Source organism: Ziziphus jujuba, chromosome 3, assembly GCF_031755915.1.
Source record: "Ziziphus jujuba cultivar Dongzao chromosome 3, ASM3175591v1".
NCBI classification, from domain to species: Eukaryota; Viridiplantae; Streptophyta; class Magnoliopsida; order Rosales; family Rhamnaceae; genus Ziziphus; species Ziziphus jujuba.
Window position 1 is genome coordinate 10,018,075 of NC_083381.1, and position 22,787 is coordinate 10,040,861.

At 34.1% G+C, this 22,787-nt stretch overlaps 1 pseudogene; it reads left to right on the forward strand.

Annotated features, from left to right (window-relative positions):
• The first annotated feature begins 19,772 nt into the window (after positions 1 to 19,772).
• LOC107422169 (uncharacterized) lies at positions 19,773 to 21,489 on the forward strand (annotated as a pseudogene).
• Positions 21,490 to 22,787: the final 1,298 nt, after the last annotated feature.

Here is a 22,787-nt window from a genome sequence, read left to right on the forward strand (position 1 = left end):
AGTTGGCCAAAAGCCAAAAAATTGCCAACAACCTAAATTGGTGCCACCTAGGGTTCGTAATCCCAATTTGGGCACATCATCATCCATTCGCCTTAAAAATTGGTGGCTAAGCTGAAAATCTAGTGGGCTTGGCAGTGTCCCAACATAAGTAGGTGATGGATTCCAAAAAGGGTTTTTTCGAAAAATAGCCACCTTACAACTCCATTTTAGAAAAATAGCAAAATTTTTCTTGTTTTTAAAAAATAACCACCTTTTAGTACATCAGGACCAAAATACCCTTTGTACTTTTTTTTTGAGTCTATTTTCTCTACCGAAATGCAACTTTGTTTTATTTTGTTGTTTTTGGTTTTTTTTTTTTTTCCTCCATTCCCTTTTCGTTTCGAAACAGAACTAGGGCATAAAAACAAAGCTAAGCTTTCCCTTTCCCTTTAGAAACACACCAGCGCCATTTTCACTTCAAGCAAAATTGTCCTCCCATTCGCCGGTGTCATAGAAGAACCAGTTTGTTGAGACGGTGAGCTCACTCTTTGATTTTTTTAATTTTTTTTTTTAATTTGTTCCGACGGTTCTCCTTCTGTTTGGTGGCTCAGAAAGCTCAGGAAACTTATGCAAGTGAGAAAATAAACTGAAACATTATGATATCTTTTTTCTTTTGCTTAGTAAAATTATAATCTCAGTTCTACCAAAGCCAATTTGAGACTAGTCTGGGTGGCTTTTGTTGATATATATATATATATATATATATTTTTTTTTTTTGGGGCGATTCTATGTGTTGGAATTCTGGTTCCTATTGCTGATTACGAAAGTTGGTTCTTTGTGGGCGTTTCTAGTGGTTGTAAATGTGTATCACTAGGATTTATAGTTGGAATTGTTTTTTTTGATCGAATGGGTTTTTTATTTTATTTTATTTTATTTTTGGGTCTGCTGGTTTTAGCATGTTGAAGTTCTATATTCATGTGAATAGTCTATTAGATTAAACATATATTTCGATTTGTACTATTTTGGTTCAAGTGCTGAGTGGTTGTGGGAGTATTCGTGGTTTTCTGGGAGTATTCGTGGTTTTCTAGCCAAATTGTGAGTTTATTCGGAAGTTTTATGTGCATCTACGGCGAACAGTAGGGGTTCTATTGACTCTGTTTTTCTTTTTTTTTTATAAAATTGAGAGTTCTTTTTTCTGATGTGTTATGTTGGGTGAATATATATATATATATATTTAATGATCTAGTGGAACTTAGCTTTTAACATTTTACCGAGTTTGTGATTTGGCTCATATTTCATTTGCACCTCTGCTAGCACTCAAATTTTATGGGAAGTTGCTGTTTGATGTTGTGGTCTCTTGAAAAAAGTAAAGTAAAGGACCCATGATCTTTTCTAGGGGCTGAAGCAAGTGGTTCTTATAACTGTATATAGGTTTACGGTTTACCTAAAGTGACATATCCACTAACCCAGTCATCTATTTATTTTTATTCTTGGATTTATATTCTACTCCTTTTTTTTTATTTTTTTTTATTTTTTGGTCGTCGACAAGATTATACTGTTGAGATGGGGGTTTGAATAAAAATATCATGCACAAAATGTTTGCCTTTGAATTATGTGCATAGGTTTACCAAAAGTGATATATCCACTCACCATTTCATCTACTTTGTTTTATTCTTGGACTTTTATTCTACAGTTCTTTTTCCTTTTTTGGGTCATCGACATATGTAACCAATATTCGGATACGATTGTTGTTTGTGCTTGAAAAGATCTTCTTAACACTATGGTGAAGCTGCTTTTGCCTGTGGATGTTGAAATTTATAGTTCTTAGGGCTATAGTTGAGGAACAAGAACCCATTTTGCCTTATGACAATTTACTTTTTAGTTTTTATGCTTACAGGCACACACATTCATATATATGTACACATACTTACAAATGTGTGTGTGTGTCTACATATTTTCTACATGTTTATTATGTGTCTCTGTGTGCATAGATATCATATTGTTGGACGTTGGTTTGTTTTCATGGATGCATATCTTAAATATGATTTCTGTTTTTTTCGACTCTAGAGATTTGGGATGCATTAAGAGCTGCAGCTGAAGCAGACCTAACCCTTGCACAAGCGATTGTGGAGGGTGCAGGGGTCATTGTTCAAAGTAGTGATTTGGCCGTTTGTTATGATGAAAGAAGTGCTCAATCCATTCTTCATTTTCTTTTGAGTAACTATTTGTTCCATACAAACAGAAGCAGGTGCACAAAACCCCGCAGACAGGGGAATTTTCTAACGACTGCTTTAGTTTGGTAGTACTTAAGGGATTTTTAGCCGCCAAAAAAAAAAAATAGCCACCTTACAACTCCATTTTAGAAAAATAGCAAAATTTTTTTTTTTTTTTAAAATAGCCACCTTTTAGTACATCAAAATTTGTTTTTTTTAAAAAAAAAATAGCCACCTTTTAAAAAATGATGATGGTCGGCTTGCAATCCTTAATTTATTTCTATAAATATAACAAGGAGACAAATTGTCAGGTCTAAAACAGCAAAATTAAAATATTGCAAATAATTTTTTTTATGCTATGCTAGTGAGTGAGTGTTATTATGGCTGCATAAAAAAGAAATAGAGAGAAATGGCAATGGGGATTGGTGTTATGGTTTAATATTCCTACTGCAGTATTCCTACTTCTTGATCCAAGAAACAAAATAAAACCTTTTATATTGCCCTTTGAAATATATAAAAAGTGAGGAAATCTGGAAATTTTATGTAATGATTTTGTATATTTTTGTAGTTATTTAGTTGTTAGTAGTTCTTGTGGTTTTTTTTCTGTTGGTGGAAAATTTCCAAATTTCTCATATGCTCTTGTTCATTTGAATAGAAATCAAAGAAAGAATATACAAGGAGACATTTATCTATTTGAACGTCTAGGCTCCATCTTATCATTAGCTAGGTAAGCAGTATTCTGTGCCCTTTCATATGCACATCTTACACATATAATATGCTAAATTTGATTGCTGCATGGTTACTAATATTGATTTTCTATTTCTTTCAGCATTGGAGGAGCAAGTGATGGACTGAGCAGAAAATTGAAGCACAAAATTTGCGATCGTAGAGTTACAAGTGCAAGCTGATAAAATTACACATACACTCACAGAGATAGATAAAGAGAGAGAGATATATATAAATAGATAGAGAAGCATTGGTGGTGGTTTGTCCCCCATTAATGTAAGTTGCTTCTCTGTACAACATAGAAAATATTTTGCAAACTAATTTCGCTTTAATGTAACAAACTTATCTGAAAACCTTTAGTTGTGCTGTATTGAATGAGTTTTACAATTTTGAACCTTGTCATTATGCGCTATGCTTATAATATTGTGTTATTTGGTGTGACAGAAATGTTTGTGTTGCATGGTTAGAATGTGAAATGTGAAATTAAAACTATTGTGAAGTTGTGTTTTTGTTTGAATTTAATGGGAGGTTTGAATGTGAAACCATAATATATCTATAGGTTATCCTTAGGAACCAATGTATAATGTACACTACTAATGTATAATGTATTATGCGCTGGTTCGAAAATATTCTTTAGCCATTTTCATTATATTGTTGCACAAATCCCGTTAGGTGTATGTTATTTAGGTTCTAGAAAATTTTCCATCCCGAGGAAAATATTTCCTCTTTTTTTCCTCCTGGCGGAAATTTTTTTACTCCAGGCGGAACACATTTTCCTCCTGGAGGAAATTTTTTCCTCCAGGAGGAAAATTTTTCCTCCAGGCGGAAAACCTTTTCCTCCAGGTGGAAAATTTATTCCTCCAGGCGGAAAAATTGTCCTTCAGGCTTTCCTCGTGTCGGAAAAAACGTTTCCTCCATCTGTTATGTTTTGTTGTATTTGATTTGCAGATAAATGGATTCAGATTACCAACGAAGGTTTTGGGACTCGGAGATATCGAGGGCAAAGGTTAATTGTAGATCGAACTTCTGGAAAGCCGTGTCGGATATTAAGTTCAAGCTGAATCCAGCCCAAATAAAGAAGTTTGAGGATAGCTGTTTTGGCCACTTTTTGAAGGCCAACGAGATACAATTTAGTGGCCACATCGTCAACAGCATGCTATATAGGCAGTGTGCTTGCGACGACAAGGATTCTATGGTATTCAATTTTGGAGGGCGTGGTGCTAGATTTACACAGAGAGACTTCACCATAATTACAGGTCTACGATTTGGTTACAAACCCAATAGGCGAGTTAACATCTCTACTCGTATTAGTGACACGTATTTTGGCGGAAAGCGAAAGGTCACGAACTCGGAGATAACCGAAGCTTTCATGACTGCACAGTGTCAAGACAATGATGAAGCCGACGATGATAGATTGAAGTTGGCTTTATTATATTTCCTAGAGACGGTTCTTCTAGGCAAAGAAAGCATGGCCACCGCACCTCATAATCACTTGGAGATGGTGGACGATTTAGAGTACTTCAATAACTATCCATGGGGTACTTTATCATATACTACCACCATTAGATCGTTGAAGAGTGCTTTTGAGCATAGAGAGTCCATGGCTTTAAACAAGTCAAAGAGTTATAGTCTTTGTGGGTTTCCTTTGGCTTTCATGGTAAGTTTGTTACACTATTATTTAAAGTTTGTTACACTTGTATTTATGGTGTGTATTTCTTTACTTATTCATTATTAATTAATTGTTTGACAGATTTGGGGTTTTGAGACAATTCCTTCGTTGGGTCAAGCATTCGGAAAGAAGTTGCCGGACATGGCATTCCCTCGAATTCTTAATTGGCATATTTCACAAGTGCCAAGATTTGAGAAGGCCATTGAACTCTTCGATCATCGTGATGTAAGTATATGAGTTCTTCCACTTATATGCACAAATATATATATATATATATATATAAATATACATTCCAACATAGTAATATTATTTATACACTTTTGCAGTATTTGTACGAATATTTGTATTACTTACTAATCACTTGATGATAATCCCTTTTGTCTTTTACAGTATCCCGTTCATGGCTTAATGAATGTGACTGAATTTGAGCATGCATATATCGGCAACTTGGCATGGGATGTACGTCATGACAGTACTCCATACAATGTTGCACCTGCTGTTCGAGACAAGCCACCACAGGCAAGTCATGATAAAAAAGATGAAGGTCTTCCACTTACAAGAAGTGGAATAAGTAAGAAATGGAAAGAGGCGTCTGTGGAAATTATGGGAAAAGGAAGGAGGCGGCGAATGGGACATAAGCCGACAGACCAGCCTTCTTCATCGACTGCAGGAGTTGCTGCTCATGTTCATGCTGAACCATCAACTCCATCCCAACCTCCAACGACTCCATCCCATGATGAGGTTTGAATAAATTGTATGAATGTTTATCTTTTTTATTATTGCAAGTATTAATAATTATTATTTCTTTTAGGTACCTTTGAGAGAGAGATTAACAATCCTTGAAGGCGAAGTGGCTAGTGTACGGCAAGACGTTAAGGATTTAAGAATCGCCATGCTTAGAGAGTTTGCAAGTTTGGACACCAAGCTTGATAAGTTAATGAAGCACCAAGGAGTGGGAGTTAGTGCTGACGGGTTGGGAGATGGGATGGACATGGACGTTGAAGGGGATGAAAATAAAGAAGAGTTTGGTCCCGATGCAACCCCTGTTGATAGACAGTCACATCCATATGTTGTAGACGATGCAGGACCAAGTGTTACGATTATCGAGAAAGTGTCTCCATCAAAGTTTTCTGCCAGGAGACGTGCAAGAAAGGTAGCAGCTGCTAAGCAAAGTATAGATATTGGGAGGAGGGATAGGAAGGCGGCAGCAGCTATTACAACTCCTTATAGTGTTGGAGGCTTGTGGAAAAAACTACAGTGCACTTTACCCGGTGCATCTTCTACTTTGAAGTTCGACCCATACAAACCAGTACCCACGCGACTTGTAAAAAATTTTGACCAATTTATGAAGTCTGGTTGGGCAGCAAAGGTTGATATGGACATTTTGACTGCGGGTAAAGACTTTTTCCAGTTGCTTATAACCAGTGAGAAGTGGTTTAATCACGATGTAAGTATTTTTCGATCAAGATTTTTATTTTATAATTTGATAAATTCCATAGATAGTTGTTCAACTGCATGGATGTAATTTAAAATTAACTCGTCTTTCAATGCAGCATATGGAAGTCTTGCCTTACTTATTTCGTGTACGTGCCAATCGATTTCCTGATATTTTTTATCCTAGTTTTTAGGTGATAGATGGAGGATTTTAGGTAAGTAACGGCCAGGTGTCCTATATGTGGCTATTGTGATTTTGGATAACTAATAAATTATTTTGTTGTAGGTATACATTGAGCAATGTTATGGAAAGTTCCTCACCAGTCCATCTAAGTTCCAATTCTCATACGCAATGCAAGAATATGTGCTGGGGATTCGAATGAAGGAGTTCAAGCCATGGAAATACGTAAATCATGTAAAATATACATGTCCAAATTGTGTAATGTTAACTATTCATTTATTCATGTGCCTTCCTTTATTTATTGTGCTAACTGAAATCCTGTAATGTATTGACAGTTGTTGATTCCACTAAACAAGCGCAACAGACATTGGGTGGTAGGGCACGTGGACTTGAAAAAGCGTCGTATGACTGTATATGACTCAGATAAGGCTGGTAACCGAAACAAGGGATAAATTTATTTCCAGAAATTATGCATAATGTTACCATATTTACTGCGGTCTGCATCCTTTTATGAGCAGCGGCCGGATCTTGTAGACTCCGTTGATGAGTTTACATGTGAATTGGCACAAATACCCCTCAACAAAGTAACGGGTAAAACCCCTTAATACTTACATGTTTGTTGAATAAATATTAACTATTGAATATGGTTCTAATAATACTGATATATGTTATAATAATTGTTTGTTTTTGTAGTGATGACTGTGGCATGTTTACACTCAAGGCCATCGAATTTTTACATGCTAGATTATCAATGACATTCACACAAGATGACATGGAGTTCTTTAGGAAGAAGTATGCATATGAGGCTTATAACAAAGAACTAAGCATATGATCTGCGTGGTGATGCATTTTTCTTTCCTTTTGTCATGTTTATGGATGCATATTATTTATTATATTTGACTTTTAATTGTAAATATAATGGTGGCTTATAATGTTCATTTAACAAAGATAACAATGTGGTATTGATGTAAGGATAAGTAATTGACCTTATAGGAAATGTGCCATGTTTATTTATTAGAATTCCGTTATGCACAAATGCCTTAAGAGCTCAATTGCAAATTTTTAAAAATTTTCCACTTGTCGGAAAATATTTCCTATAGGCGGAAAAATTTTCCTCCTGGAGGAAAAATTTTCCTCCAGTCAAAAATCCCATATGAAGAAAAATTGAAGCCTCTGGATAAATTTCCGCCAGGTGGAAAATTTTTCCTCCAAGCGGAAATAGTTTTCCTCCTGTTGGAAAAAAGTTCCTCCAAGCGGAAATCGTTGAATAATTTTTATTCCTATTAGAAACTAATTTCCTCCACTTGGAAAATCAATTTCTAATAGATTATATAAGTTAATAATAGGGTAAAAAAAATTGGGAGTGGAGACAAATATTATATAAGATGAAGATGGAATTAACAAAAAATGTAGTGACATTTAAAATCAATAACCATTTTAAATAAAAGAAAAAATGATATATTTTTGTTTTTATTTTCAAAATCATTTGGACATTTCATAAAATGATATGTAAACTAAAGATTGAAAATCAATTCCAGAAAGCCTCTTTTCATTTAGGATTAAATTAAAAAAAAAAAGATTGCTAATAAATCTTCCACCGTGGAGTAGAAAATATTATATCCAATATATGAAATAATTATTAAAACATATTAAACCATAACACTAAATTAAAACTTTCTAATTCGAAGCATAAGGCAATGGATTCGTACATCTCTGCCTATAATGTCCAACACCACCACATCGGCTACATCTACGTCCAATAACATCTTCACCTTCGGATGGTATGCATTGCATCCTCGGTCTACCAGCTCGCCTACGTGTCCATCTTGGTGGAAGAACAATGCGACTTGCCACGTCATCCGGGACATGCCACTGTTTTTCATCTAACAAAGGATAAATGGACTCAGCATAAGCTGCACGATATGCATCCGCGGTGTAGTAATGAGAACACATGCCATAAGGAGCAATTTTTCGGTCTCTGCAAGCGGCAATACAATGATCACAAGGATATTGATCAAGATCGAAGACTTTGCATGAGCATGTTTTTGATTGGAGATTAACTGTACCCCTCAAACTCCCACCTTCCACAAGAAATTCATGCATATTAATGGCTTTCACACGTAGTCCGATGGACTCCAAATTTCATAGTTTGAGTTTCTCTTCCATATGGTCAGTCACAGGCTTTGTCAATTTTGCACCTGTAATACGTCGCTCATAAAACCACCTTTGCAGTAAATCCCGTATGTGCTCTATTAATGCTACTATTGGCATCTCTCTAGCATCTAGCAGAATGCCATTCAAGCTTTCTGCAATATTAGTGGTCATGATAGTGTACCTTCTACATGGACAAAGAGAACGTGCTCACCTTGTAGGGTCACATGATCGAATGTACTGGGCAGCCCTACTGTTTTTTGCCTCAATTTGCCCCATATAAAACTCAAAATCTTCAACCAAATATGCACTAGCTGCGAGCATGAAACATTGTATTATTGATTCATCTTCCACATGTCCATTTGCTTTAATATTTCTGCTTATATGGTACGTGCACAACGCATGGTATGCATTGGAAAAAACTTTGCGTAATGCCCTTTCAATAGCGGGGTGTCTATCACTCACAAACACCAAATCCGAAAAATCTCCGATGGCATCCTTAAGGTTTTGGAAAAACCATGTATATGCTTGCTCGTTCTCTCCATCTCCAATGCCGAAAGCCAAAGGATATATTTGCTTATTGTCATCCATGCGCGATGCAATATACATGTACCCTTTGTATTTCCCTTTCAATGTAGTTGCATCAACAGCCAACACGGGTCTTATGTGGGATTTAAATCCCCTAATGCTTGCTCCAATCGCCATAAAGAAATATACAAAATTGTTATTATCATCTGTTTTAATACGTGTAACAGTCCCAGGGTTCTTTGACACTAACTCATAACAGTAGGCAAGTAACTTAGCAAAATTCTCCTCTGGAGATCCCCTAACACTGTTAAGTGCATATTCTTTACCTCTCCATGCTTTGTTGTAGCTTATATTCACCCCATATTTCTGCAAAAAATCATGTTGAATTTCTTTGGGTTTGTAAACACGTGCAATACCTTCATATTTAGATTTGATACATTGCCCGATAACCCGGCTACTGGCCTGCTTATGTTCTCGATGCACGATATCTAACGAGCAACTGTGTACATTATCAAAAATTCTCACAACAAATATTTCTCCATTTTTAAATGTGGTTGCACGTAGTCGCTATTTACAAGTATTTTCCAAGCATACAACCTCATACCATTGTGTAGTTGACCGTGTCACCTTGAACTCCTTATTTTCTCGCATGCAATAGATACTCAGTTTATTCTGTAGGTCACGTTTGTTGTGAAATAATTGTCCAACTACTATGCTCTCACAGCCAGTGAACTTTGACGAAAATATGGCCATAGAACCACTTCTGTTGCTCGATGATATGTGGTCACTTGTAGCACGATGAACCCTAACATCATCAACTCCTTCATTGTTCATTTCAGGATGCATATCATTATCATTGTCCGGCAACTCATGATCAAAATCTACATCATTATGATCAACATCATCCCCTGCTGCATTGTAATTCTCATCATGATCAATATGATGCAACTGCTCATACTCCTCATCGTTAGGAAACCGTTCAGCATAGTCACCTCCAACATCAACTCCTTCGTGGATGTTAAATGATGTTCAGGCCCCACGAACATCAACTTGATCTCTAAAATGAGTTTCTTGAACCATAATTTCCTTAGATGTAGCCTGAATAGGTTCAGTACTGGAAGCTTGTGGTAGACGAGCGCCAATTGGAGGACAAGAAAAAGAATGAAGATTACTCCCACTATCCGAAGCAAATGCTGTTTGATGAACATTTCTACATACATGTTCAACTTTCGAAATCACCTCAACATACAATGGAGGCCGCATCATTGTCATCCCTCCATTCCTCACTTCTTGAAGAAAGCATTTCACATCCCTATCACATCGTATTTCTGTAGGATCCAACTTTTCTGCATATCGTCCATATATCCATTTTAGCTTTAGTAAATATTCATTTCGATCTATCTCAATAGAATTGAAAATCTCATCCTCTAACTCTGATTTTGTGCATCTCTTGCCGACAGAAACCATTATATTTTTACCATTTTGATATTCCCAATTACCACTATCATTTTGTACCAATGTTCCATTGTATAAAACCGCAATTACAATGTCATCATCTTTCATTTTACTACAAAATTAAATGAATAACGTTAAACTAAATCAATAAATATATAAAATTTTGAATAATACTAAACAAACATATTAACTGTATTAAAAAAGTTGATTCTGTTTTTTTTTTTTGGGCCAAATATAGCTTTTTCCTACTGGAGGAAAATTGGCGGAAAACTGGCAGAAAAATGGCGGAAAACTGTCGGAAAACTGGCGGAAAATTGGCAGAAAATTGGCGGAAAACTGGCGGAAAATTGGCGGAAAATGGCGGAAAATTGGCGAAAAATTGGCGAAAATTTTGCGAAAACTGAGAAACGGGAGGAAATTGGCGGAAGTTCATCTTTTTCGCCAAATTTCCTCCGTTTTTACTGTTTTTCGCAATTTTTCAGTTTTACACAAAATTTCTCCCATTTTCAAACCATATGCCACCTAAGTATCTTTAAAATCACACATAACAGCTCATAAATTAATTTCTTGCATACCCATATTAAATAAAAAGCTTAAAAAACCCTAAACTAATAAAAAATACAAGAAAAAAGAGAAAGAGAAAAAACAAAAAAAACACATATTTCCTTACTTTCATCTAATAAGAAAAAAGATAAAATTTTTACCTGAGTTTAGTTTGAGATATGAGAAAATACAAAAAAATGAGAGTGAGAGGCGATGAGATGCAAAGAGTGACCTTAGAGAAACCCCACGAACGATTGTGTAGAAACCCCACGAACGGCTGTGTAGAGGAAGAAAGGAAAGGGTAAAAAAAAATCCTTTTGCGTAATTTTCAATTTTATCAAGGGTATTTTTGTCCCAAGGTGGCTAGTTTTTTTTTAAAAAAAAAATTTTGCTATTTTTCTAAAATGGAGTTGTAAGGTGGCTATTTTTCGAAAAAACCCTTCCAAAAAAGTCATCAATCAATGTCACCATGATTTATCGGTAGTGGTGGTTGTGGGTAGACCTAATGCGCCACAAATTTGTAGGTGCTCACACGGGTTCTAATTTTCAAGGACAATTTTAGTATTTTAAAAAATGTGGTTCCTAAGGCACATACTCCACCAGTCAAACCAAAAAATTGATTATACAAGATGTCAAACATAGGATCTACATACAATTCTATTGCTCAAACCCGATCAAAATTTTAAGAGTAGTATATTCATAAGGTATTGTAAAGGTTTAGTATGAGTGGTACTAAGCTAGTCAGAAACCTCTAGCCTAGTTATTTCAAGTTGTCAAAAAAGTAGTATCCAAAGACAACTAAGAAGAAAGATTTCATGGCAAGGTTCTGTACGTTTCAACAATTGGGAGTCTGATGTGTGCGATGGATGACAGTAGACTAGATATTGCTTATGCAGTGGGATCTATAAGCGAATATAGGGACTAAACAGAATTGAATGTTTGGGGTGGCCAAAATGTAAAATGAAAAAGTTGGAATTATATTCTATCATATTTTTTGGCATATACAAATTTACTATAAGTAATATTATTAGGCATGCGATTAGTAGAAATTAAAAGGCCTTTTAAGGAAACTTTAATTTTCAACGAATTATTATGTGCATTGATATGATAGCATCATCTATGAAAATATATATATATATATATGATATCGAGTAAAAAATTGATTAAATTTAAAATCAAAATTTTAATAAGGGTAACAAAATATATGTATATATATATAAATTTTGATAAACATTAGGTAATGTTGAATCTAAGAATAAATATTAAACTTATTTTCCTTTTATGATTATAACATGATATTGCAAAAACAAGTAAAATTATTTATTAAAACTATTATAAGATGGGAATTGAATTATCTAGATATATATATATATATATATTTGGGAGGGGGTGAAAATGCCTTCATTTAATTTATTATTTCAAGTTAGTTACTCGATTTATGTATGTAAAAGTAAAAGGATCAAAAAAGGGGAGGGGGACATGGCCACCTCGTGCCTATATATAGATCCTTCCCTGAGGAGGTATATGTGGAATTTAGGCAAACAACATTGGAAAGCGGTGAAATAGATACTTAGGTACTTGCAGAGTACTATATTGAAGCGTTTATGCTTCGAAAAAAGGTGAGTTGAAAATATAGGAATATGTTGATACAGATATTGTTGGCAATTTAGATAACAAATTACAGGTTATTTGCTCACTTTAGGTAATACTGCTATTAGTTGGGCTTCTTAGTTGCAGAAAATTGTCATTTACAATTGAGGCAAAGTATGTGGTAGTGACAAAGCTAGCAAAAAGTTGATTTGATAGTAGGGTTTGTTGGTATAAATGAGAATAAAACAGAGGTGTATGCTTTGGATAGTGACAATTAGAGTATCATACATCTTGTTAAAAACTCAGCATATCATGTTAGGACCAAGCATATAAATGCTCGTTATCACTTCACTAGATCATTGCTTGAGGATGACGAGGATCATGTTTTAACACTTGTAAAGATACATAGTAGTAAGAATCCCGTTAATTTGTTACCCAAACCGATGACAATAAAAAAAGTAGAGCTATGCATAGCTTCAGTTGGTTTTCAAGGTTGAGGACAATTGTTGAGCGCACTGTATTCACTAATCACAAAAGGAAGGAAGCTTTTTTTATATTTATTTTATTTTTTTATTTTTTCAGTCTTCAATTGAGAGACTGCTGTGCAGTGAAGACTTAAATTTTGTTTAAAGAAAAAAAAAAAAAGACTTTATGTTACATGACAAATATATCCCTAGGTTTAAAATATGTAACCTTTTGTTATTTTTTGCTTGCGTGATGAAAAAGAGAGAGAGAGATGAGCTTTTAGAATTAATAGAAGAGAGACTTCAACATTTTTTGAGTGTCAATGTGCTCTATGGACAGAGGAATCACTTTAATCGATAAACTACATTAGAATTTCTTGTCTCTTTTGATATCTGTTCTTTGTATATGTTGTGTGGTTTTAATATTTCTGTTTAATTCTCTGGTTCCATTAGTCCAAAGATTCTGAAAAAACTAAGGGAGAGTGCCTAATTATTCTCAACGGATGAAGATTTTAATATGAGCAGTAGGCGAAAAATTTTGGAGAAAAAATTGAAACAAAAGAGATAAAAGGAGAGAAGTCAAAGATGTCATCAACAAAATGGATCCGACATAATTAAAATTTGAATTATAAAATAGTGCGAAAATTTTAAATACTATATAACAATTTAAATAATGGAATAAAGTTGGAGATAGAAAGGAGGAGACAAAAATATCCCAATCCATTAACAGTATACCCAATACGCTCTATATCCCAAAGTTGAAAAGCCCGAGATAATCGTAACCCTTGTTGTATCATAATTAATTGGACACAGAAGTAATTAATAGTAATCAGATGGTAATTAAATAGATCATTGATATCATGAAAATATCAGCCATTAAAGAAACAAAAAAAAAAAGTTAATTAGCAGAGATGGAACTATATTAATGTTGCATTTAAGAAAAACCCAGAATTTATTAATTATTTTGGTTTTGAAATAGGATCAATAAATGGATTTAATATTGAATTTTTGATTGTAGGATATCACATTGCATGCAAAGTAAATTAATTGCATGCGAAGTAAATTAAGTGTAAGTACGACCTTCTTTTTTTTTTTGGGTAATGTAAGTATTATCTTCTTACGTATATAAATATATAAATATATATACAATCAAACTCATAACGAAATGATAAGATATTTTTAATATCAAATTTTTTTTATTAGTTTTTAGATCATATCAAAAATTAAAGTTTAAAATTCAAAAATGGTAAACTATTAATTTAATGATATATTAAAATCTTATTTAGAAAAAATAAATCATATTAGGCTTTGATGATTAATAAATATATTTTTAAATTTTTGTTTTGATGCAATCTAAGTGCTAAAAATAAAATCTTAGCATTAGTATTAATATCAAGGATTTAATTTGAACTTGATTGTATATACATATAATCTTAGCATTAGATTCTCTCTCTCTCTCTCTATATATATATATATATATATACTTTGCATAGTACTTTTTGGTTACAGTAATCACTTGCATAGTACCTTCTTGTGTGTGTAAATATACATATTGTATGCGTACACGTAATGCAGTGTTGTCTGCTTCAACACTTAGTGCTGCATATCATAATTCAGGGTGAAGGCAATGAATGCATATATATCCACCTTGAAGAAGGAAATGCACTCAAAGCCACTGAGCAGGCCTGATAACTTGGCAAGTTTTAATTGGTCAGTGAGATGAGGTTGTCACTGCATCTTCATGCCTTCCAATATTGGTTAGTTGCAAATACTATAATTAAATTGCTTGAAATTGATTTTTAAAAAAAAAAATTACTAGTATGTTGGAATTACTTTATTTAATTCAAGTTTTTAATAACAGCATTGTAACATCCCGTCCCAAAGTACAACGGAAGTTTTTCAACTTTGACCGAGGTTGACCGTTGACCGTTGACCGTTGACTTTGACCGTTGACCGAAGGGTCAAAAGTTGACTTTTGACTCGGATGGAATTCTAGGTTGACTGAGGTACCGTTACAAAGTACACGTTGGAACGAGTTCGTAGACTAGTAGCACGTTGAAAACGGAGCTACGGTTTGAAAGTTATGAGCAAAACAAGTTGAGGTACAAACTGTCCAAGTGGTGCCAGAGTTGATTTTTTATTCATGCAAAGTTGAGCTTTGACTCATGCATGGTTGTGAAGTACTAGTCGATACGAGTTCATAGACTAGCGGCACGCTTAAAACGGACACCTGGCTAAAAAGTTATGGACATGTGAAGTTGTTTGAATACCGTAATATTTTATTATATCTGGCTTCAGTGAACAGTGACACCATGTGTCGACATCTGAGAGGTCCACGTGGGTGAACAGTGTCACCCAAGGTGGCTTTTATTTTGGCAAAACGGGAGGGGAGGAGAGAGAAAGAGAGAGAGAGGAGAGAGAGAGAAAACCACCGGCCGCCGGAGTTGTCAAATTTTCCAACCGATTCTTGCCACACGCGCCGGCCAGGCAGGAGCGCCTCTCCATTCCCGGCCAAACCCCAAAATTTCACGGCCAACCGGCCGGTAACGCGCCAGGATCGGAGCGTTTTCCAGCGACGGCCATTTTTCCCCTCCACCACCGGCCACCGCCATTTGACCTATTTCCGGCTATTTTCAGGCCACACGCGCCAGTCACCCTTCACCACCTCCTCATTTCCGGCCAGCCCACCAAATTTCACGGCCAACCGACCGGCGACGAGCCCGGATCGGGGCTTTTTCTGCCGCCGCCACTTTCAAACCCAGATCTCTTTACTGTCCGGCCTCTGTTTGCCTCACCGCCAGTCCCATTGGAACCCTCTCCCATTGATCTCCAAAACCCCCAAAAATCTCAGCCATCGGCCACCGGACGCGCCGCCAGCGGCGACGGTTGCCGGTGATCGCGGCGGCTCGCCGGAAAATCTAGTTCCGGCGAGTACCCAGTTGCACCGCCGGTCCCTCTCCACTAGTTTCGACCCCCTGAATCCAAATCCGGTGTCCTTTTCCTCCAATTCACGACGGTTTGAGAGAATCGAAGAGTTGAATCCCAAAAGCTTTCCGGCGAGATTCCGGCCACCTAGGGTCCGATCTCCGGGAAGTAAGACCGGATTCGTAATTCTCGTCACTCAAGCTTCGATTTAGTATATTACTCGTCAATTTTGGTTAACATTTGTGTTTAACCCTCCAGTTACCGGGTATTATTTACCCGAATAAAATATTATTTTATTTGACTGTGTGTAAATTGTTGTTCTAGGAGCACGTGTGAGTTGTGGAATCGATCCTATGGTGGATCGTGGTTTAATTATGTGCTCCAGGTGAGTGACCCACCTTTAAAACTATTTTGGGGTGATTAATTATATTTATTTGGTGTTAATTTGATATCTGGAATTTTGCTCATGTGGTGGAATTTAAATATAATTGTGAGAAAAATATTATTTTATATGTATACATATGTTTATTGCTGCTAAACAAAAATTTGGGTTATTAATGAATTTCTGATTATTATTGTGATTTAATTGTATTTATCACGCATGAGCAAGGTGGTTTCAATTAATTAATTATATTTGGATTTTAATATTATTTTTGGGCATGATTTGATTTTCAAATATTTCAAGAAAAATATTTGTTTAAGTTGGTGGCCTCAATTTTTATAATTATGCCCATGGAATATTATGTGATTTAATTTATTATATTTCAGAAATATTTATGCCATTGGAAAAATTTGAATATTTAAATTGGTGGATTTGAGAGCTGGTGGATTTGAAAATTATGATATTTATGCGATGAATTTATGACGATGATTATAAAAGAATTGTGGAAAATTTACGGGTTTAATTGGATGGAATAAATCCGGTATGTTTATGAAAAATTTGAGATTTTGAGATGTATTAATTTATGATTTTTAGATGCACCATACACGTACTGGTGTTCTGTATATATGGATGTGATTAGTGCGCACATGGATGTGATTAGCGCGCAGGTGATTTATGGGGTTGTCCTGTGTTTGCCATCGAATGAGGGTAGGCCGCCCCTCCATAGCCGGGACACCTGTTTGCAGCGGCGCGGTGGGACGCCACGCGACCGTATGCCAGTTTCTCTCTATAATCTCCTGTCTGGCGGTACCTCGGGACACTGGGTACTGTTGGCGCCACTGGTATATAGTGGGTGCATCAAGTGATTTTCAGAACTTGGATTTCAAAATTAAATAATTTGAAATTGTATTTAAATTAAGATTATATTTTATGTTGTTCTTATTGTTTATTTCAAATGGAGGTTTTAATTTTGATTTAATATTTTTCCTTTACTTAATTATTCAATAAATTGATTTATTTTCATTATAAATTTTGAATGCTTGAATTATCATATTTTATTTGATATTTAGTTGAATAATTGATTCCTTGGTTTTCGGGGAATACGAATAAGAGGTTTTGTGAAAATGTTTTAAAAGGGGAACTTTTCCAACCGAGAGATTCGTAAGGGTTTTGAGAGAAAATATTATTTCCAATTAATTATTATTTATCTACTTAATTATCGTGGTATTATAATTGTGCAGTAGTTAGGGTCACTCACTGAGATGATTAGCATCTCATATTTTTAAATTCCGTTCCCCTAGGACCAGGTTGGGAGACGTTGATCGTCTAGCATGAGCTTGACGTCTTATTTCATTGCCGAAAGTCCAAGAAGCACTTCCTTTTTCCTCACCATCTTGTATTGTTTCATCTGACATTGTATTAATTCCACATTCATTTGTATAATGCTCTGTATACTGTATTGGACTTGTAGTTATTATTTATGCACTGATTTACTGTTTTCATTTGGAGTGCTGTAAATTTGTGGAATCAAATTGTAGTATTGTGGGAGGAATAAGGGGATGAATATAGAAGTGCGTTTTCAGTGCAGAAAATTTATGGTAAGTCCAACCCTTAGGGGAGGTTCTGCCGGATTTTCCATTGGAGGGTCTGGTAGGGTTTTCCTGAGATCAGGACTTGTCTAGGGTTCCGGTGAGGAATTTTGGACGGGTCCTGACAGCATAATTAAGTTAATAAAAATTGAAAGTGAGACATATATTACGTAGAGGGAAATAGTAAAAAATAAAAAATAGAGAAGTAAAGAAAATAAAAAAAAGATGAAAGGTTTTTTTAGTAGTATGCATATATATATATATAGTATATTTTAATTGCATCAATTAATTAAACTAAACTGTGTAAGAAATTCATTTATATTAGAACCTTGAAGATTTCAATATTTCATTAATTAATTTCCAGAAATGTTTGACACTTATAAAAACAAAAAAACCAAAAAATAAATGAAGGAATGAATGAATGAAAGAAGAGAGTGGGAGAAGAGTTAGATTTTAAAACAGAGAAACTCGACAAATATTATGGTTTATATAATTATGTTAAAAGTGTATAATTCATTCTCGTTCCACCTTATACAATCTCAAGCTTTTGAAAGAAATTATATTTAATATGATATGAGAGGTATTGGTTGTGGGTTTAAATCTAAGCTTTAAATAATCAATTAAATGATTATTAGAGTTAATTTTATTTCAGTATTTTTGACTTATGAAGTTTTGCCAGTTAAACATTTAATTAGCTTTTAAAAGTAGCTATTTATATCTTTAATTTTTCAATTTATTGAGAATAGGGACAATTCTTAATTTGACCTGACAAATTTGTAACAATTCTATCCAAAAACTTGTGGTAGTTTGTAATAAAAGAAATTAGAGTGTTGATTATTGAAGGAAAAAAAAAAAGAAAAAAAAAAGCACTTACATGAAAGAAACTGTTTTCAATATATATATATTTTTTTGGCTAAATTAGGGATTGAGCTTTGCAACAAATTTAAAAATTATAAAGTCTAAATTGTTACTTTTAAATATTAAAAACCGAAATCGCAAATACGAAAATCGAGTATATGTATCAAAGTTGCAATTAGCCCAAATTATTATTATGTCGATCTGACAGCTAGAGAGAATCGTAGGTTTGTTAAAATACATAGAATGGTTAGTAATTCTAGCACAAATGAATTAAAATAGTCATCATTTTCTTTTTGAAATGAATTAAACAATTAAAATAGTTATCATTGAGAATACAAATTGTTGCAAAAAAATAATATTATTTCAATCCGTTTGGTTATATATGAGGTACCATCCATAACCAAGAGAATTAAACCCACACGTATACCTATGTAATATATATTTATAATAGAATAATATACTTTACTAATTAATTATGGAGCCTGTTGTATATATACATCGCACATGCAAGTACATATAGTTTTGTATTAATTATGAAGAACCTCTATGATATTATTGTTAGGTATACTTGAAGAAATTAAAAGAATTCATTGAAAACATCTAATTTGGCCTCGTAAGTCTAACATATGATTTATTAGCTTGTTATACTTTACAACTTACAACCAAAATATGGAATTTGATCATAGAATTTCCGTGTAACCAATTAACTTTACAAACTGAAAAAATTAGGATTCAAAATTCAAAATAAAATTCTAGAGAATTGACTGAAAAGTAGGGAAATTAATTATAATTATTAAATGGGTTGGATATTAAAGGGTAGCGAGATGTGTGTATATATATATATATATATATATATATGTTGTAGATATTAATGGTGATGAAGTTGAGAGTTGGATTTTGGTGCATTAAATTGATATCTACTTGCAACCTTAAATGCTTTGGCCTGCCCTTCTTCCTTCTTTAAATGGAGGTTGATGAAGGCAATTTAAGCATACAAGCCCTCTTTGCATGACTACTGTTTCCCTGTATCCAAAAGGAAAATAAAACTTTAAAAAAAACAAGAAAAAGAAAGGAAGAAAAGAAAAGTAAAGAAAAGAAAATTCGGATGTTTTACGCAATACTTTCTGTTTGTTCCCAAAGTTTCCTCAATTGGGTTTTACTCTTCTTTCCTCTTTTCCACTATTAATTTGGAGATCACCTTTCTTCTTCTTCAAACTTTAGGACTACTTGATCGATCTATAAACTAAAGAGAGAAAAAAGATTTGAATTGGGTAATGGAGCTTCCAGAGCTCTCTTTAGCTCCGACACGGCTTGTTAATGTCAATAAAAGCAGCACGAATATTTCTCCAATGGATCAGCAGCCAGAAGTTAATTCTTCAAGGAAGAGAAAACTTTTCCATGAGCATCTTCATCAGGTTCAAGCAAGCCATGTGGATCTTCATCAACTTAAAGATCCTCTTCCATTGGATTGGGAACAATGCCTTGATCTTGAAGTAAATTTCTCTCTCTCCCTCTCTCTCTCTCTCTCTCTCTCTATATATATATATATATATATATATAAATATTTGTATTACATTATATCATACATGTCATTAATTTTGGGAATTCTTGTTTATGTTGCAGTCAGGAAAAATGTACTATCTAAACAGAAAAACTTTGACAAAGAGTTGGAATTGGCCAATGGAGAAGAAGACTCTAGACCTTGAACTCAATATCTCAACCATATCAGATTTTCCACAGAAATGCAGCTCTGAAAATATTAATCATGGGGAAGATCAAGATCAAATTGCCAAGAAAAACAATTGTTCATCAGGAGGAAGCATGGTGGCTTTGCCTTGCTTGAATTGCCATCTCCTTGTCATTCTCTCAAAATCTTCTCCTTCTTGCCCAAATTGCAAGTACGTTCACTCACTCCCCTCCCATAACACTAATAATAACAACAATCAAGGTCCACTGCCTAAAGTCTCTCCATTCAAGTCCTTCAACACCCTAAGCCTTTTGAACTAGCTGGCTAGCTAACCCCAGAACATGATCATCGTTATCTACCGCGTAAGTTAATATATAGGAAAAAATCAATCCTGAAGATGAAGACGAAGATGAAGATGAAGCACTGCAAAACTCAAAAATCAAATCTAAGAAATATCCCTATGCTATATCTGTTTTTTGGTTCCTGACTCTGTATGATCAGAAAAGTAGATATAACCTATGATCAAATGAAGCGCTTTTTTCTGTTATTTATTTCTTCTTGTTCGTCTTCTTAATATATTTCTCAGTCCTAGTAAGAGATCAAATCAAGTTCAATCAGAATTAAATAGTGACAACAAGTTCTCAAGTCTAAAAATTTATAATTTTTTCTTTGTAATATGCTCAATACTTATATACATATACACATATATATTAAGCTACAGATTAAGTAAATTCAACCATGTTAATGAATTGTATAAATTTCTTTAAGAAAAATGATTTGCAACTCAAGTTGCAAAACTTATATTGTCAAAAACCAGAGTAGCTTTATGTAACTGACAATTAAGAACTATGGATTTAAAAGCAAATAAAGTAGTGAAATAATATTTTAACATTTCGATTAATTGAACAGTCACTAAAATCCTATATATATTGCTTGTCTCCTTTTGCCACAGCAATTTTTGGGGTAAGCTGACAACAGTCAAGCTTTTTTCAAAAAAGATGAAACCATCGTTGAGGGACTGAAAGAAATTAAGAACTGAACTAGTGGTGTGTACACATAGATCAGATGTTTAATGTTTTGGAGGGGATTTTCTGCATAATGTTGTGGAAATTGGTGAACTTTTCAGGAATAAAAAAAAAAAAAAAAAAAAAAAAAGAAAGAAAAGAAAATCTATATATTTTATTTATATATAATATGTATATATATATATATATATAGTAATACTTATGTGGAGAAGCTATGTAGGTTTTGCTGACGTTAATTAATAATTTGAAGCTTTGTTTCAGATTCTAAAAAGTATTTGTAAAGTTTTGGCTATTAGGCATTGGCACTCGTGTGGTGATCATCCCTCACTAAAGAACCCGATGAAGTGGCAGCAATTCATCGGTTTAAATAGTCTCATGCTTAGGGATCTGCGCATGCCGTTTGATCTCACCAAACGCTTTTGCTGACACTTGAAAGTAATAAATGGTTTGCTTAGGTGTACTTTGGTAATGTCATTTTGGTTTTGTTTTGTATTTTTATCTATTTAACAATATGTAATTTTAACATATTAGTTATAAAATTAAGAAAAAAATATGTAAATATAAAATTAAACATAATTTCAAATTATTTTTCTCCTTTTCAAATTTTTAATTTTTAAGATGTTCAATAAGTTATGGCTGCCATTTAGCTAATATTAATATTTAACAATATAGAATCATCCAAAGAAGCGTCAACCATGGATTGTGCTACCTTTGAAGGAATCCAGGATAAGATACCTATGGAACTTTTATTAAAACATGCACCATGCTTCTTGTTGGATACAAAACACATGAAAAACAAATATGGGATGCAAGATACCAGACACCATGAAAAATAAAAATAAAAAAAAAGAAGAAGAAAAGAAAAAGAATGCTAGACAATTATGACGAAAAAAAAAAAAAAACAAAAAGAAAAAAAATGGAAATATGATGTAGAAAGCTTATACTCAGACGCCAAAGCAACAAAGTCATGGTTGGCATAAGACAAAACATTATGCCATAATGCTAGGTGCAGGATGCGACGTGTTAAAGAAATAATTCAAAAGGCACATTCAAAATACATGCATCATCCAGATACATTATACGGGCAGCTTACAAGCATAAAAAATATGAGGACTAAACGAGGAATTACTTGGATGGGAATGCACCTTACACCATCGAGCTCATCACAAGTTTATTCTTTAACTGCAAGTTGTGAAGAATAGGAAGTGGATGAAGCATGCTTCCTTTTTTGTTTGGTTTTCTTTTTTTTCCCTGTTTTATTAACTAACATCCGAAAGTGGTGGATCGAAGGATTAACCGTAGTGCTGCACCCACAAACAAAAATGTGTGTGGATTTTGATGACACCGGTGATGAGGTGACTTAAAATCATATACAAGTCTTCCAAAGT